The 13,143-nt window shown below is 44.4% G+C and overlaps 7 non-coding genes across 7 annotated transcripts; 3 read left to right on the top strand and 4 right to left on the bottom strand.

Moving 5' to 3' along the window:
- Positions 1 to 36: 36 nt before the first annotated feature.
- On the bottom strand, positions 37 to 118 carry trnas-uga (transfer RNA serine (anticodon UGA)). The gene has a single exon. It is a non-coding gene; the product is annotated as a tRNA-Ser (tRNA).
- A 1,535-nt stretch (positions 119 to 1,653) lies between these two features.
- On the bottom strand, positions 1,654 to 1,727 carry trnan-guu (transfer RNA asparagine (anticodon GUU)). The gene has a single exon. It is a non-coding gene; the product is annotated as a tRNA-Asn (tRNA).
- A 1,581-nt stretch (positions 1,728 to 3,308) lies between these two features.
- LOC148642486 (U4 spliceosomal RNA) lies at positions 3,309 to 3,450 on the top strand. Its single transcript, XR_015929435.1, has one exon. It is a non-coding gene; the product is annotated as a U4 spliceosomal RNA (small nuclear RNA).
- Positions 3,451 to 8,398: 4,948 nt separating this feature from the next.
- On the top strand, positions 8,399 to 8,540 carry LOC148642485 (U4 spliceosomal RNA). The gene has a single exon (XR_015929383.1). It is a non-coding gene; the product is annotated as a U4 spliceosomal RNA (small nuclear RNA).
- Positions 8,541 to 9,376: 836 nt separating this feature from the next.
- trnag-ucc (transfer RNA glycine (anticodon UCC)) lies at positions 9,377 to 9,448 on the bottom strand. The gene has a single exon. It is a non-coding gene; the product is annotated as a tRNA-Gly (tRNA).
- A 653-nt stretch (positions 9,449 to 10,101) lies between these two features.
- Positions 10,102 to 10,243, top strand: LOC148642483 (U4 spliceosomal RNA). The gene has a single exon (XR_015929393.1). It is a non-coding gene; the product is annotated as a U4 spliceosomal RNA (small nuclear RNA).
- Positions 10,244 to 11,076: 833 nt separating this feature from the next.
- trnag-ucc (transfer RNA glycine (anticodon UCC)) lies at positions 11,077 to 11,148 on the bottom strand. The gene has a single exon. It is a non-coding gene; the product is annotated as a tRNA-Gly (tRNA).
- Between the last annotated feature and the right edge of the window lie 1,995 nt (positions 11,149 to 13,143).

The following is a 13,143-nucleotide window of genomic DNA, read 5'->3' as shown; positions in this document are numbered from 1 at the left end:
TTTACACGCACGCACGCAACCAAATGCAAAGGACGCCGTAGTTGGCAGGATTTGAACCTGCGCGGGGAGACCCCAACGGATTTCAAGTCCGTCACCTTAACCACTCGGCCACGACTACAGCAAGCGCCGCGGCCGCTGCCTTCTTGCTACAATCGAACAGGGAGTGCGAGGCGGCGGCGGCAGCGGAGGCAACTTTTTTCAAGTTCGCTCTCCGTTTAAGAAACCTTTTACGCCATACGTGCAAGCACACACACACACACCTCAGAGGACTTAAGGGTGGCTTCAAGTTGGAATGATAAAGTCTCCCCGTTCGGACATGAAAACAGAACGTTCTTAGACAGAAAGCAATCAACAACGGAGACATGTGGACGACGATTTTAGTCACTGCACTTTGAATAGCATTTTTACTCCAGTTACAGGAGATGCACCAATGGCCCTTGACCTACGCTCTTACCAATGCCTTGAACATTCAAACAAAACAGCCCTCAAGTCCTGCGGTTTAATATAACGCTGTTACGTGTCGAGGCAGTATTTGACTCTGTCCTACCGTTGAGACACGGGGCGTATATGGAAATGAACACATGCTACGGAACGTCTCTAATCGGTCCCTACAGTTGGAAGGCTCCTTGAAGCGTGCACCCCCATCATTCATCTTTGCGCATCTGTGAAAGGTAGACTCTTGAGCAATGTTTGAGCCAGCTCTAAGGCAACTAGTGCTATTGGACAGACACCTCTGGAAGATCCTAAGAGTCTCTTAACACCACTTCCAGCAGCAAGCTTAATTGTTCGCTGGAGGTCTCCCACCCAGGTACTGACCAGGCAAAGAATCACCAGTACATTGAATGAGGAAGTTAATCCTGAAATCCAATTACATATCTCAAGGTAAGACAAATCCATAAGAACATGTCTTAGTATTACTTCGTTTACATTAGTATGGCACTGAGTTGGAGCTCCTCTTTAAGCTGTGGTTTAGTTTTGCATTCATGTGTTTCTAGAGCAGTTATTTATGGGGGTGGGTGGGTCTTTCACAGAGGCTCAGGACAAATCCCCCGCCTGAAAGTCTAATGTGTGCGTTCAGACAGTCACAGGTCAAGAGCCAGGCAGGAGGACAATGGACAGAAGAGCCAACGAACTAAAAATGAAAGAACAAATATGAAAAAGCCACCATCTTTTTCTTTTTGACATTTTCCGACTTTCATGTAAGCCAGGACAAGGTTGCTCGTAGCTACTTGTGGATTCAAATACTCTATTGAGTGCTTTGATGAGTTTTTGCAATTTGATTGTCGTCCTGTCAGCCTGTTTCTGTTTTTTTTTTCAATCTAGGGATGGAAAGTATGAGGGAAATGATGGAGCAATCAATAACCGCTCCGGAAAAATGGCAGAAAGAAATGGTCCGTCACTAAGGACATTTGTGAAGCAGAGGAGTGACATCACCACAAAGGCGACACATTCTGCTGATGGTTTTGGTGAATAATGATTGAGGCGCGTTAAGAGAAAGGTAGCTGTGTCAGCATGCGTAGGCTGCAAAGGATCAAGCAAAGGTTTACTCCATGCTGAAAAGAGAAGAAAAGAAGCACAACGTTTCGACTGTGGAGCCTTCTGCGCCATCTTCTTTAGCGGTGATGATGTTTACATTGGAAAAACTGAGACATGCGTCCCTGGGTGGGCTTGAACCACCAACCTTTCGGTTAACAGCCGAACGCGCTAGCCAATTGCGCCACAGAGACTGACAGCCGCTTGCGCTCCCTACATTTGCAGGTTTATGGTCAAAGAAAACAATAACTTGCGCTTCTTGCAGCCGGCAATCTTTTTCCACTGACAACCAAGAAATGGATTTCATCTTTCACAAGCTGTATGGATTTCTTCAAAAACAAGTTATTCCAGAAATGAAATGAATTCTTGCATTAAACTGAACCAAGCTGTACATGTTTGTCTGAAAAGAGACATTCGGCACAACAAGACACGGAGAGAGGCACCGCTGGTATTCAGACCCAGGAATGCCTGCTTACTAGGCAGGCACTTTAAGCCACTAGGGAACAGCGCCAGCGGAGCACCGCGCTTTTACAGACACTTGGACACATCTGCGTTCGGTGTGCACTTAACCTGCTCTCTGAGCCCGTTGCCTCCGTCCCATTTAACAGCAGAACTGACGCCAAGAGAAATGATGAGAAATGGCATTTATCGGGCACTTTTCATGTCCAACTGCTGCAGTTTTCAGTGGGCGGGCTTTGTCAGATGGCTTGGAAAAACGCACTGTTTTTCGGCTCGGGAAACATCATGAGCAGTGTCCTGCATGTTTTCTGTGTATAGCTGTCTTTTAACGCATACAGAATTCATTCGAAATCATTGATTTCTCCAATTAACAAGGGTCCCTTTTTGAACCTGCCAGAAGCATTCTTTCAATGTAACAGATTTACTCCGGGGAAAGGCAGCATGACATTGAGAGTAGCTCAAGCTTTCAGCAACCGTATCGGACTGCATGTTTGCAGACACCGCTCAGAATCCCCTGTAAGATTCTTTTTCAATTCCGTTTTGCAGTGCTTTAGCTCTTTCAAAAGGCTTCGCTTTGCTAGTCACAATCCAAGGCTCATGACAGCATTTGAAAACATTTTTCTGCTTGGAAGGCAGCTATGCTCACCACTATACCACCAACGCACGCCCACAGGAGGCCTGCAGGACACCACCAGAGAATGCTTACGATTTCGGAAGCTGTCTCCGGGACGTGCTGATTCCACACATCCTGAATAAATCATGATATTTTTAGTTGCTGTAGCTAGACGTTCAAATGAGTTTCATGGCCAGATGGACTGTTTCCTCCAGCGGTATAGTATTGCAGTGAGACAGCACGATGCCTGCAAGACTATGTCACGCTAAACGCCACAGATTGTGTTTGTCCGTTCGTGTCAGTCGTCCTGCAGCCACGGGAAGTGGGACACAAACATGCTGCAATGCTTTCAGGACGTTAGGATTTGTTTGTGCAACATCCGAGAAGAGTACTTGTGGCTTGAATGTGAACTGTACGTGCCCACCCCCTTTCCTCTGTAGTGCATGAGTTCCTCCCGGCATGCCCTTCGTCATTGTTCTGTCATCTTGTATTTAAAGGGTTGTATTTCTGCTGCTAAAAAGAAGCAACGGTTTTCTCACAACGCCCTTTGTTCCCAACGGAGCCCTTGTCTGTCATGAAATTCTTCAAAACCTCAAGCTAGAAGAAGAAGAAGACGACAAATATGAAGCGTTACCGCAACGACATGCCATGAGACGATCGATAACGATTTCCATAGGATCCCCGCGGTTGCCTGGCAACCGTCAGCTTTGCGCAGTGGCAGTATCGTAGCCTGTGAGGTTTAGCCGAGGCGCGTTTATTGCTAGTTGAAAACTTTTCCCAATACCCCGCTTCCGCCGGTTTGCAATACAATCGGCGAAAGCAATTTTTGACAGTCTCGTCAGAGACTGAGCAAGGTGTTTAAAGACAGATTTGGTCATGGTGACATCATGGTAGAAAGAAACGAGCTTGTTACGTCTCAACTGAAACGCTCTTTAGCTCTTTCAGCGTTATGCAGAGAACAGCGTCTGTTGAGATCACTTTTGAGTCAGCGCGAAACGCCGTGTGCTGTCAGTTTGATTTCATATTGCTCGTCGCGGCGCCCGGCTTTTGTCTGTCAAACGTTAGGTTGCGCTTCTTCATGCTGCATCGTCGGCATGAGTGGAGCTTTTTAAACGTCTGTACTTACTGTATATGGTACAGTGCTTTGCGAAAGTATTCGGCCCCCTTGAACTTTTCAACCTTTTGCCACATTTCAGGCTTCAAACATAAAGATATAAATTTTTTATTTTATGTGAAGAATCACCAACAAGTGGGACACAATTGTGAAGTGGAACGAAATCTATTGGATTTTTGAAACTTTTTTAACTAATAAAAAAATGAAAAGTGGGGCGTGCAAAATTATTCGGCCCCCTTGCGTTAATACTTTGTAGAGCCACCTTTTGCTGCGATTACAGCTGCAAGTCGCTTGGGGTATGTCTCTATCAGTTTTGCACATCGAGAGACTGAAATTCTTGCCCATTCTTCCTTGCAAAACAGCTCGAGCTCAGTGAGGTTGGATGGAGAGCGTTTGTGAACAGCAGTTTTCAGCTCTTTCCACAGATTCTCGATTGGATTCAGGTCTGGACTTTGACTTGGCCATTCAAACACCTGGATACGTTTATTTGTGAACCATTCCTTTGTAGATTTTGCTGTATGTTTGGGATCATTGTCTTGTTGGAAGATAAATCTCCGTCCCAGTTTCAGGTCTTTTGCAGACTCCAACAGGTTTTCATCCAGAATGGTCCTGTATTTGGCTGCATCCATCTTCCCCTCAATTTTAACCATCTTCCCTGTCCCTGCTGAAGAAAAGCAGGCCCAAACCATGATGCTGCCACCACCATGTTTGACAGTGGGGATGGTGTGTTGAGGGTGATGAGCTGTGTTGCTTTTACGCCAAACATATCGTTTTGCATTGTGGGCAAAAAGTTCGATTTTGGTTTCATCTGACCAGAGCACCTTCTTCCACATGTTTGGGGTGTCTCCCAGGTGGCTTGTGGCAAACTTTAGACGAGACTTTTTATGGATATCTTTGAGAAATGGCTTTCTTCTTGCCACTCTTCCATAAAGGCCAGATTTGTGCAGTGTAAGACTGATTGTTGTCCTATGGACAGACTCTCCCACCTCAGCTGTAGTTCTCTGCAGTTCATCCAGAGTGATCATGGGCCTCTTGGCTGCATCTCTGATCAGTCTTCTCCTTGTCTGAGCTGAAAGTTTAGAGGGACGGCCAGGTCTTGGTAGATTTGCAGTGGTCTGATACTCCTTCCATTTCAAGATGATCGCTTGCACAGTGCTCCTTGGGATGTTTGAAGCTTGGGAAATCTTTTTGTATCCAAATCCGGCTTTAAACTTCTCCACAACAGTATTACGGACCTGCCTGGTGTGTTCCTTGGTCTTCATGATGCTCTCTGCGCTTTCAACAGAACCTTGAGACTATCACAGAGCAGGTGCATTGATACAGAGACTTGATTACACACAGGTGGATTCTATTTATCACCATCAGTCATTTAGGACAAGATTGGATCATTCAGAGATCCTCGCTGAACTTCTGGAGTGAGTTTGCTGCACTGAAAGTAAAGGGGCCGAATAATTTTGCACGCCCCACTTTTCATTTTTTTATTAGTTAAAAAAGTTTCAAAAATCCAATAGATTTCGTTCCACTTCACAATTGTGTCCCACTTGTTGGTGATTCTTCACATAAAATAAAAAATTTATATCTTTATGTTTGAAGCCTGAAATGTGGCAAAAGGTTGAAAAGTTCAAGGGGGCCGAATACTTTCGCAAGGCACTGTATATATACAGTATATGGCTGGTCTCGGTACTTTAAAGAAAACATACACGAAAGATGGTTTCATTATGACCAGTATCGGTCTTGAGATATTTTTAACTTGATTTACAGAAGCGCGAAACGGTATGCCCAGGGCGTTTTAGTTTTCGTTTTGTTTTAATGCAGTGCAGTGGATTGATTAGAGATATCAAGTACATACAAGTCATTTTTTAAATGTTGTAGTTCGTCTTGTAAAAATGTTACAAGTACATAATCTGTCAACAATTACACAGGTTCTGTTTCCATATTGCGAATTTTGGTTACGTAATATTATTTTCTAATTTCACGTTGTGAATATATGATTTGGGCAAACAGAGCCGCAAAGAAGTACATTATGGGTTGTTGTTTTTTTTTTGCAGTTTTATCTAGAACAAGCGATGCTTAAACCTTTGTCTGATTCTTGTGAAACTATCCACACGACAGTTACCTAGGAGTTGACTTCAGTGATGTCACTGATGGGATGTTTCTAAAAATCCATCCACTGTAAAACGTCTTCTCCACTTGTCCTGCATATGTATTCGCTAATGAAGCTGTGTGTTCTGAGCCTGGATCTCTACATTTCTGTATGAACCAGCTTAGAGGGCTAAAGACAGCTTGTGTTTAAATTGAGTGTAAGGTAATTTATGCTTCTAAACTCATGGTCAGCATTTATTATTGTACTGTGCTATAAACTTCTTCTGTGCCTAATTACATTATTTTATAGCTTTATCAAATTTGTACATTGTCGATAATGTTTCTGTAGTTTTCAGCCCTCAGCATGCGACTGGTGGTGCTGTGGGTTAGGTTCCTGACTTCCATGTCACATGGTCTGTGATTGAATCCCATGGAACTATGACTTTATTTTTTAACAAACATTTCTTTGAAAAAATTAAACGTTTCCCTGGGTCAGAGATTAAATAAAACCTCACTCGCACCAAACAAATTTATATTTCTAAATATCACAACATGATCGAATTTAAGTCTTTTTAATAACAATGAATAGTCACCTATGCGTTACAAAATAAACATTTATATTGATTTGAATCACGTTTTGATTTAAATCGTAAACGCGTTTAAATATATGTGTTTAAAGGCGATATACTGTATAAAAGCGTTGATTCTTATGGAATGTGTTCCGCCAGGGATTCAAAATTTTTTATTTTTTTTAATCGCGTATCTAAGGAAAATTGCAGTATAACTTTGTTCATGCACATCATTATACAGTATCTCATTTTGTATTTCTATAAAAAAAAATCGTTTGCCCAGCCACTATTGTTTTTATCCTGTAAAGCGCTTTGAGGAGCACAGCTTTCTCACCACTTAGATTACTTTTTGACACCATCCTTACACAAAGCAGAAACTGATTGTATTTTCCGATGACATACAAGTGAAAAGATTACAGATTTTAATCGTCTTTTTTCTGAACCAGGGAAAATCTGATCATGTTTCTCTATAACAATAATAAAAAACTTTATTTTACATATCACCTTTAAAAGTGGCATCTCAAAACAATACAGTAGATGTAAACCACAGATTACAAAGTAAATACCCAGACAAACGCAAACGCGTTTTTAATAAAATGCTTTCATTCATTCAACAGAGAGAGAGCGTAAAACCTGGGTGTAACAGCTGTTCCTTTTTCTGATCACTCGCTCTCTGGATAAATGTCTCGCCTGTCCAGTTCTTTGTTTTCCTAATTTGCCAATTATGCCTGCTGTGATCCACTCCTACCCTCACACCTAAAGAAGACTATTTTAAATGTCTTTGCGCATAAATTTTATTGCACATAAAGGTGATATGTAAAATAATGTTTTTTTTTATTGTTGTTATAGAGAAACATGATCAGATTTTCCCTGGTTCTTCCTGTGCGTGCAGTAGTTACAAAGTTGAACGTCTTTACACGATCTGCTGCAGTTTTCAGTGGGCGGGCTTTGTCAGATGGCTTGGAAAAACGCACTGTGTTTCGGCTCGGGAAACATCATGAGCAGTGTCCTGCATGTTTTCTGTGTATAGCTGTCTTTTAACGCATACAGAATTCATTCGAAATCATTGATTTCTCCAATTAACAAGGGTCCCTTTTTGAACCTGCCAGAAGCATTCTTTCAATGAAACAGATTTACTCCGGGGAAAGGCAGCATGACATTGAGAGTAGCTCAAGCTTTCAGCACCCGTATCGGACTGCATGTTTGCAGACACCGCTCAGAATCCCCTGTAAGATTCTCTTTCAATTCCGTTTTGCAGTGCTTTAGCTCTTTCAAAAGGCTTCGCTTTGCTAGTCACAATCCAAGGCTCATGACAGCATTTGAAAACATTTTTCTGCTTGGAAGGCAGCTATGCTCACCACTATACCACCAACGTACGCCCACAGGCGCCCTGCAGGACACCACCAGAGAATGCTCACGATTTCGGAAGCTGTCTCCGGGACGTGCTGATTCCACACATCCTGAATAAATCATGATATTGTTAGTTGCTGTAGCTAGACGTTCAAATGAGTTTCATGGCCAGATGGACTGTTTCCTCCAGCGGTATAGTATTGCAGTGAGACAGCACGATGCCTGCAAGACTATGTCACGCTAAACGCCACAGATTGTGTTTGTCCGTTCGTGTCAGTCGTCCTGCAGCCACGGGAAGTGGGACACAAACATGCTGCAATGCTTTCAAGACGTTAGGATTTGTTTGTGTAACATCCGAGAAGAGTACTTGTGGCTTGAATGTGAACTGTACGTGCCCGCCCCCTTTCCTCTGTAGTGCATGAGTTCCTCCCGGCACGCCCTTCGTCATTGTTCTGTCATCTTGTATTTAAAGGGTTGTATTTCTGCTGCTGAAAATAAGCAACGGTTTTCTCACAACGCCCTTTGTTCCCAACGGAGCCCTTGTCTGTCATGAAATTCTTCAAAACCTCAAGCTAGAAGAAGAAGAAGACGACAAATATGAAGCGTTACCGCAACGACATGCCATGAGACGATCGATAACGATTTCCATAGGATCCCCGCGGTTGCCTGGCTACCGTCAGCTTTGCGCAGTGGCAGTATCGCAGCCTGTGAGGTTTAGCCGAGGCGCGATTATTGCTAGTTGAAAACTTTTCCCAATACCCCGCTTCCGCCGGTTTGCAATACAATCGGCGAAAGCAATTTTTGACAGTCTCGTCAGAGACTGAGCAAGGTGTTTAAAGACAGATTTGGTCATGGTGACATCATGGTAGAAAGAAACGAGCTTGTTACGTCTCAATAGAAACGCTCTTTAGCTCTTTCAGCGTTATGCAGAGAACAGCGTCTGTCGAGATCACTTTTGAATCAGCGCGAAACGCCGTGTGCTGTCAGTTTGATTTCATATTGCTCGTAGCGGCGCCCGGCTTTTGTCTGTCAAACGTTAGGTTGCGCTTCTTCATGCTGCATCGTCGGCATGAGTGGAGCTTTTTAAACGTCTGTACTTACTGCGCCCCATAAGAAATGGTTTGTCCCCGTTCAAAAGAGATTGTGCGATGTCCGGCAGCGTTCGCAAAGCAAACCTTTGCCAGTTTGAAAAGAGGAATTTATTCTGCTTCCTGTGCGTGCAGTAGTTACAAAGTTGAACGTCTTTACACGATCTGCTGCAGTTTTCAGTGGGCGGGCTTTGTCAGATGGCTTGGAAAAACGCACTGAGACATCATGAGCAGTGTCCTGCATGTTTTCTGTGTATAGCTGTCTTTTAACGCATACAGAATTCATTTCTGTATGCATTTCTTTTCTCCAATTAACAAGGGTCCCTTTTTGAACCTGCCAGAAGCATTCTTTCAATGTAACAGATTTACTCCGGGGAAAGGCAGCATGACATTGAGAGTAGCTCAAGCTTTCAGCACCCGTATCGGACTGCGTGTATGCAGACAACGCTCAGAATCCCCTGTAAGATTCTCCTTCAATTCCGTTTTGCACTTCTTTAGCTCTTTCAAAAGGCTTCGCTTTGCTAGTCACAATCCCAGGCTTATGACAGCATTTGGAACCAATCGCCACTGCGTTGGCCGGGAATCGAACCCGGGTCAACTGCTTGGAAGGCAGCTATGCTCACCACTATACCACCAACGCACGCCCACAGGCGCCTTGCAGGACACCACCAGAGAATGCTCACGATTTCGGAAGCTGTCTCCGGGACGTGCTGATTCCACACATCCTGAATAAATCATGATATTGTTAGTTGCTGTAGCTAGACGTTCAAATGAGTTTCATGGCCAGACGGACTGTTTCCTCCAGCGGTATAGTATTGCAGTGAGACAGCACGATGCCTGCAAGACTATGTCACGCTAAACGCCACAGATTGTGTTTGTCCGTTCGTGTCAGTCGTCCTGCAGCCACAGGAAGTGGGACACAAACATGCTGCAATGCTTTCAAGACGTTAGGATTTGTTTGTGTAACATCCGAGAAGAGTACTTGTGGCTTGAATGTGAACTGTACGTGCCCGCCCCCTTTCCTCTGTAGTGCATGAGTTCCTCCCGGCACGCCCTTCGTCATTGTTCTGTCATCTTGTATTTAAAGGGTTGTATTTCTGCTGCTGAAAATAAGCAACGGTTTTCTCACAACGCCCTTTGTTCCCAACGGAGCCCTTGTCTGTCATGAAATTCTTCAAAACCTCAAGCTAGAAGAAGAAGAAGACGACAAATATGAAGCGTTACCGCAACGACATGCCATGAGACGATCGATAACGATTTCCATAGGATCCCCGCGGTTGCCTAGCAACCGTCAGCTTTGCGCAGTGGCAGTATCGTAGCCTGTGAGGTTTAGCCGAGGCGCGATTATTGCTAGTTGAAAACTTTTCCCAATACCCCGCTTCCGCCGGTTTGCAATACAATCGGCGAAAGCAATTTTTGACAGTCTCGTCAGAGACTGAGCAAGGTGTTTAAAGACAGATTTGGTCATGGTGACATCATGGTAGAAAGAAACGAGCTTGTTACGTCTCAACAGAAACGCTCTTTAGCTCTTTCAGCGTTATGCAGAGAACAGCGTCTGTCGAGATCACTTTTGAGTCAGCGCGAAACGCCGTGTGCTGTCAGTTTGATTTCATATTGCTCGTAGCGGCGCCCGGCTTTTGTCTGTCAAAGTTAGGTTGCGCTTCTTCATGCTGTATGGTCGGCATGAGTGGAGCTTTTTAAACGTCTGTACTTACTGCGCCCCATAAGAAATGGTTTGTCCCCGTTCAAAAGAGATTGTGCGATGTCCTGCAGCGTTCGCAAAGCACATCTTTGACAGTTTGAAAAGTGGAATTTATTCTGCTTCCTGTGTGTGCAGTAGTTACAAAGTTGAACGTCTTTACACGATGTGCTGCAGTTTTCAGTGGGCGGGCTTTGTCAGATGGCTTGGAAAAAACGCACTGAGACATCATGAGCAGTGTCCTGCATGTTTTCTGTGTATAGCTGTCTTTTAACGCATACAGAATTCATTCGAAATCATTGATTTCTCCAATTAACAAGGGTCCCTTTTTGAACCTGCCAGAAGCATTCTTTCAATGTAACAGATTTACTCCGGGGAAAGGCAGCATGACATTGAGAGTAGCTCAAGCTTTCAGCACCCGTATCGGACTGCGTGTATGCAGACACCGCTCAGAATCCCCTGTAAGATTCTCCTTCAATTCCGTTTTGCAGTTCTTTAGCTCTTTCAAAAGGCTTCGCTTTGCTAGTCACAATCCAAGGCTCATGACAGCATTTAGAACCAATCGCCACTGCGTTGGCCGGGAATCGAACCCGGGTCAACTGCTTGGAAGGCAGCTATGCTCACCACTATACCACCAACGCACACCCGCAAAAGCCCTGCAGGACACCACCAGAGAATGCTCACGATTTCGGAAGCTGTCTCCGGGACGTGCTGATTCCACAAATCCTGAATAAATCATGATATTGTTAGTTGCTGTAGCTAGACGTTCAAATGAGTTTCATGGCCAGATGGACTGTTTCCTCCAGCGGTATAGTATTGCAGTGAGACAGCACGATGCCTGCAAGACTATGTCACGCTAAACACTACAGATTGTGTTTGTGTTGGACAGTTGGACCCTACAGCTGGATCCTCGTCGACAACCTGAATAGCTTATTCAGAAGCAGTGCTGGTCCGGGAACGAACCAGCTTCTTCCCAGGCACAAGAGTGACTTGTGAGGACTCGCGGTCACACTCTGTGCATAGAGACTTTCTACCAGCCAGCCGGACTGCTGGTAGATCCCCTCGGAGCAACGACTGCCCTGCGCGCTGCAGTCAGATTCCTCCGCTCGTCCTACTCCGAGCTGCACCTTGACTGGTTGGCCGGTAGCCAGAGGACGCCGGGACAACGCCCATTGGACAACCGCTGGAACAGAGGCTGCAACAGAGCCTGTCAGCTGGTTTGGTGTTCGTGCCGGGAAATTCCAAATCCATACACAGTGGATAACTAAACCCCATGTTCTACATTGCGTCTCGAGAATTCAATTGTACCTCAACACAAGTTGTTATCAATTTAATTCATGAGTAATGTATTTACTTCCGAGTTTAGAGTAACAGTGGGTAATAACACTGATTAGCGATTTGGTAACTGAACGATATATATTGACATATATTCTCTGTTGTGTATCTCTTTGTGTTTGCATCTCTTCGGGATTATATACCTTGTATATTGATAACCCTCACAGTAAGGTCTGCCACTCGTATCCAGGCAGACTAGTATATGTTTGGTGGACAATTTATATTAATAAATGTATCTAGTGTATTGAACCCCTGTGTGTGCGTTGTTAGTTGTTCTGACGATTGATTTTCTAAAAGCCCCAACTAACAATCTCGTGATTACTGCTACAATAAATAATTGTCTCAGTAAACCCATCAAACCATTACATTTAATGGCGTCCCTGGGTGGGCGAGTTTAGAATGAAATGAGAATCAGTCGCACAGAATAACTGATGTTGCTGTGAGTTCAAGTTCAGCACAGCACCGCGGCTTCTATACGCGAATACCGGGTGTGCTGATAACTGCGTAAAGAAATCCCCCTGTTTTCTAGCGTTTAGTGTAACGTGTGCTGATTGGAAATCCATCTGCTCGGGTGTCTAGATTCCATACTGTATTTTGGAAAAAGAAAAAAAAAAAGTAATACTCTTAAAGTTTCTCTGACGTGTAGCGGTGAGGCTTATTAATAGAAAGAATTAAGTGTTCTGAGCCTTCCCAAATGAGGCCCCATTTCTCTGTTCATCTCTGTGGTGCAGCCACAGAGAAACTATTCATGCAAGATGTTTTCTTTTGATAAGGACAGCTCCCAAAGGGGGATGCACTTAGCTAAGCCTGGCTATCATGATCAATGGTCATCCATTGGCGCCTATCTGTCTAGGGAGTGCCAGTTGGACATCTGGACTGCATTACTAAGTGTCAGGAGTAAGTGACTCATATCTCACCTTGATCAACCAATCAGGGACTGGTAGGGCCGAGTAACCCACATGGGACTCTGATGCCCATGGAACTTTCAGCCAATCAATGAGCTGAAGTTCCTCCAGGTAAAAACAGGCAACACAGAGAGCCTAGAGATTCAGATTCAGAAGGGAAGATTCAACAAGATTCAGATTCAGATTCAGATTCAACAATTCTAAAGGGAATTCAAAGGAGAATCCCAAGGGCAGGACATTCTCGCAGCGCGCCTCCTGACCATCCTGAGACTCAGCCCGGACAACCATGGAACGGCCAGTATGTCCGAGTGCCAGAACCTTCCTTTGTTCTAAGAGTCTAGAGTGGAGGTTGCCAGAGAGTAACCAGCAGCAGGCCTTGTGAACAGGTCGGAACTG

This window comes from Lepisosteus platostomus, chromosome 22 (assembly GCF_059453375.1).
Source record: "Lepisosteus platostomus isolate fLepPlt1 chromosome 22, fLepPlt1.hap1, whole genome shotgun sequence".
NCBI classification, from domain to species: Eukaryota; Metazoa; Chordata; class Actinopteri; order Semionotiformes; family Lepisosteidae; genus Lepisosteus; species Lepisosteus platostomus.
The sequence above is the reverse complement of the archived record's forward strand: the minus strand, read 5'-3'. Positions and strand labels throughout refer to the sequence as shown.